Source organism: Melopsittacus undulatus (assembly GCF_012275295.1).
Source record: "Melopsittacus undulatus isolate bMelUnd1 chromosome W unlocalized genomic scaffold, bMelUnd1.mat.Z SUPER_W_unloc_4, whole genome shotgun sequence".
In the NCBI taxonomy this organism is placed as follows: Eukaryota; Metazoa; Chordata; class Aves; order Psittaciformes; family Psittaculidae; genus Melopsittacus; species Melopsittacus undulatus.
The window spans coordinates 689,366-694,460 of record NW_022993946.1 but is presented as its reverse complement, the minus strand read 5'-3'; the positions used below and the strand labels follow the sequence as shown (position 1 = coordinate 694,460).

The 5,095-nt window shown below is 43.8% G+C and overlaps 1 long non-coding RNA gene across 1 annotated transcript; it reads left to right on the top strand.

The window, feature by feature from the left end:
- Nucleotides 1-3,311: 3,311 nt before the first annotated feature.
- LOC117438275 (uncharacterized) lies at nucleotides 3,312-3,758 on the top strand. The gene is made up of 2 exons (XR_004550681.1): nucleotides 3,312-3,342; nucleotides 3,706-3,758. It is a non-coding gene; the product is annotated as an uncharacterized lncRNA (long non-coding RNA).
- Nucleotides 3,759-5,095: the final 1,337 nt, after the last annotated feature.

Sequence of the window (5,095 nt, the reverse complement as noted above, 5' to 3'; positions counted from 1 at the left end):
TTAGCTGCAAGAGCTGCTGATGACAACTTAGCTCGCAATCCCACTGACCCTTTACATGGTATCACATCTGACATGTTACTAGGGAGGGGCCAATTTCATCCTGATGCAGTACAGGCTCATATGAGGGTTGAGGTTTTACGGCAAGCACAGCAATTGGCATTAGCTGCCTTAAAAGCTGTGCCAGAGGCAGGAAAACCTAATCTCTCTTATACATCGGTAAAACAGGGAGCTACTGAGCCTTACATGCAATTTATCAATAGATTAACAGATGCTATTGGAAAAAATATTGATTTGGCATCTAATGCTAAAGAGTCTGTGCTTATGTCCTTAGCTATGGAAAATGCTAACCCAATTTGTAAGCGTATTTTACAGGCTTTGCCAAAATCTGCTGGATTACAAGAAATGATGGATGCATGTTCTAAGGTGGGCACAACAGAGGAAAAGGCGGAATATATGGCACATGCCTTTGCCACTGCTGTCAGACCTCTTCTACAACAAGGTCAGGATGATCGAGGGGGCATGAAGGGTGTAAGATGTCATAATTGTGGACGGCTGGGACATGTTAATAAACAATGCACTGCAAAGAAATGTCGCCCCCCCCCGGGCAGCGGCTCAAGCGTTTGTTCTAGATGTGACAGACGTGGTCACACAGCAGCAGCATGTCATTCTAGGTTTAAGAAAGATGGAACCCTGTTGGGAAACTTGGTGGTGAGCACGACACCACCCCGCGCAATGACAAAATCAGGGTGTCTGGACTGCGTCCCCTCCGCCACAGCAGGGAGTGCCGGAGTGGACGTGGCAACAGCAATAGATTTTACCATTACTGATACTTCTGTCCATTGCATTCCATCTACATTAAGTGGGCCCCTTGGTCATGGGTTATGTGCTTTGCTATTAGGACGCTCATCAACATCCAGGACAGGAGTCTTTGTATTACCAGGCGTAGTTGATGCTGATTATACTGGAAACATTGGGATCATGGTGCAGACACATGGACCCCCAGTACACATCCCCAAGGATTCTAAAATAGCTCAATTAGTTCCATTTGAAGCAAAAGTTCCCCACATGGGGAAAAAAATCAGAGGAAATCAGGCATGGGGCTCCACAGGAATCCCACACATTTTGTTTGTGTTGGATATTGCAAAGCACAAACCCGAGGACCAGGTCTCTATACGGGGCCATAATAATCAAATAATTAAACTGCCTATGCTAATTGACACGGGGGCTGATGTTACTATCATACCATATCCTCAGTGGCCAAAAGCTTGGCCCCTACAAGCCGTTGCCACAGGAGTTGTTGGAATCGGAGGAATGCAATCGACAAAAATTAGTACAGAATTAGTGGATGTCTTTCTATCTGAAGGCAGTCATACACGCATCAGACCATATGTCATGCACTCTCCAATTGCATTGCTCGGACGGGATGCTCTTAGTCAAATGGGAATGAGATTGACTACAAAAAATTTTTAATGGTGGCCATTGATGGACGTCCAACCCATAAATTACGATGGCTTACTGAAACACCTGTATGGGTTGATCAATGGCTGCTGACAAAAGAAAAGCTGTCCCATATTCATGAATTGGTCGCTGAACAATTAGAAGCAGTCCATATTGTGCCTTCCACCAGCCCATGGAATACTCCTATATTTACCACCCCCAAGAAAAGCAGAAAATGGTGATTGTTACATGACTTGCGGGCTATAAATGCCATCATGCAAGACATGGGTGCCTTGCAAGCTGGTTTACCTAGTCCCACTATGATACCCGAAGGATGGGATTTAATAATAATTGATTTAAAAGACTGCTTTTTCACAATTCCCCTGCATCCGAGTGATCGGGAAAAATTTGCTTTCTCTGTCCCAGCAATTAACAAAGGAGAACCAGTAAAAAGATATGAATGGGTTGTGCTGCCTCAGGGTATGAAAAATTCTCCTACTATTTGTCAGATTTATGTTTCCTGGGCATTACAGCCGATTCGTCAATATTTACAGCACTGTTTAATTTACCACTATATGGATGATAATCTGATTGCAGGGCAGGATTTAAATAAGGACCACCTACTTGGGCTATTACAATCAGAGTTGGCAAAGGCAGGTTTGGTCATTGCATCTGAGAAAATCCAGCGCGAAGCCCCATGGAGATATTTGGGGTGGATTATTTCCAGAACTGAAGTCAGGCCCCAAAAGATTGAAATTACCTCAGATATAAGAACCTTATCTGATGTTCAGAAATTGATGGGTGATATTCAGTGGATCCGTCCCTTATGTGGCATTACTAATGATGATTTGGCTGAACTGATGCCCCTATTGAAGGGCAAGCCGCATGCGGAGGATAAAAGAGCTCTGTCAAAAATCCAGCAGGAGGCATTGGCCCATATCATGGCCAAGGTATATAACTCTTATGCCTCCCGATGGAATCCAGATTTGCCTATAACCTTGTTCATTATAAACAATGAATATCATCCATTTAGCCTGTTAGCACAATGGAACTTGCAGAAGACTGATCCCTTGTGTATATTAGAGTGGATCTTTTTACCTTATCATTTGCACACTACTGTCACTACGCAATTGGAAGCATTTGCCCTTTTAATCACGCGAGGCCGTGCACGTTGCCGGGAAATCCTAGGCAGTGATCCATCACAACTTTGTTTACCTCTTACCAAAATATGGTTGGATTGGGCACGACAATCTTGCACTGCCTTTCAAATTGCCTTAATTGATTTCTTTGGCCAAATTAGTGTACATTTTCCACCGCATAAATTGTTCACAGTACCAAAGAACAACCGATATGCGGATGCTACCTTTTATACCAGCAAGCCTGTTTCAGGTATAACTGTGTTTACAGATGCTAGCAAAAGCAATCACATGGCTGGATATGTTTGGCAAGCAGAGGATGGTTGGAAGGAACAGAAAATACCGGGCCAATCCACTGATTCACTACAAATGCTGGAACTAAGTGCCGTTGTTGCGGTGTTCCAACAATGGCCTGATACACCACTTAATATCGTCTGTGACTCCTTATATGTTGTAGGAATTGTTCAGCGTCTAGAAAGGGCAATTTTACAAGAGGTTACTAACCGCAGATTGTGGACCCTGTTGAAAACTCTGTTACATCTTGTAAATAGTTGTAAATGCGAATATTTTATTATGCATATTCGCAGCCACTCAGGCCTTTCAGAAAGCCTTTGCGACGGGAATGATAAGGCAGATAAATTAGTTGCTCCGGCATGGGCAGGGCCACCAGTAGATATTTTTCAACAAGCCCGGACATCTCATGCCTTCTTCCACCAATTGGCAAACATGTTGGTTCGACAGTTCGGCCTGTCCTTGACAGATGCCCGAGGTATTGTACAGTCTTGTCCTGACTGTCAGGGTCAAGCAGGTGGCATAGGCCTTGGGGTTAATCCTCGAGGCCTTCAAACTCTTCAGCTTTGGCAAATGGATGTGACCCATGTGACTTCTTTTGGAAAATTGAAGTATGTCCATGTTACTATTGACACCTTTTCTCACATTGTGTGGGCCACTCCCCTGGCTGGCAAAACGGCACGCCATGTAATTATGCATCTACGTGGCTGCTTCGCAGCTATGGGAGTACCTTTACAGCTCAAAACAGACAATGCACCTAGCTATTCTTCTTCAACACTTTCTAAATTTTTGAGCAATTGGGGCGTTTCTCATGTTACTGGTATTCCTCATTCTCCTACAGGACAAGCTATCATTGAACGAACACATCAAACACTGAAACAGTTATTGGAAAAACAAAAAAAAGGGGGAAGAAGGGCTTACGCCGGTAGCAAGAATACAGAAAGCTGTATATGTTATGAATTTCTTGTGACTAACAGGAGACTTTAATGACCCTCCTGCTGTAATACATGGCCAGGCATTAGGCTCAGGTTATATGAATAAGACTCAGGGTATCCTGGTCCAATACAAGGACATGGAAACTGGCATTTGGAAGGGTCCTGTGGAAGTAAAATCAAGTGGTCGAGGATATATGTGTGTAATTACAGACTCCGGCCTGCGGTGGGTGCCAGCTCAGTGGGTGAAGCCCTGGAAAGAGCCAGCAGCACCAAAGGAGAACCAGGATATCCCCCTTGCCAACAGCTGAATGAGTTAACTGGATGAACTCTGAACTTCTTTACTGTAAGAGTGACAGAGCACTGGAACAGGTTGCCCAGAGGGGTTGTGGAGTCTCCTACGTTGGAGATATTCAAGGTCCGCCTGGACAAGTTCCTGTGTGACGTACTCTGGGTTACCCTGCTCTTGCAGGGGGGTTGGACTGAATCTTTCAAGGTTCCTTCCAACCCTTGGGATTCTGTGATTCTGTAATTTATCCAATACATGGGTCTTGTGAACTGTGGGTCTCTCATGAGTGTTTAAAATATAAATGACTATTATGGGTTAGGTTACCCTTTTGCACGAAGTCGGTCTGTGATGCTTATGAGCTAGAAGTTAGTGAATATAAGTATATCCATGTTTCCAGTGACCTTTGGAGACCTTTATAGATATGGCTGACCACTTCTTCCAACATAGGCTGGCCACCTGTGTTGGAATGAGTGTGCTTTTTGGTCAATATAAAAGCCCAAGCCTCATGCAATGTGAGGGAGGCAGAGCCTCTGAGGAGACGCCTGATAAGGTTGAGCCTGCCACCTCGCACTGCGATGATGCTTCTTGGAGCTGATTTCCTGATAGTCTTCACAAGGTCCTTGTGCCATGCTCTCCATGTGGGACTGTGTAGAGGGAGTAATGATTGTCTGTATTTTGTGTTTTGAATATTGTAGTTGGGTGAAGTGTGCTTGTGGGATCCCAAGCGTGTGTGTGTGTGATGAGGGCAGACAGTGCTCTGTGTATTTTTTTTGTTTTGTTTTGATTTGTTGTTGGGTTCATGTAATAGTTTTTACACCTATTGGGTAAGAATTTTATGCATGCTAAATAATTAACTCACTCTAGCTGTTATTAATGACTGTAGTTTTGATCTATATTGCTTCAAGCTGGTTTTCCAGACAATATGGAAAACCCCTAACAATAGGGGTTAGAAAGTATTGCTTTTGATTCTGCATGTGTAATCAAAAAAAAAAGGGTAATGCTACAGCAAA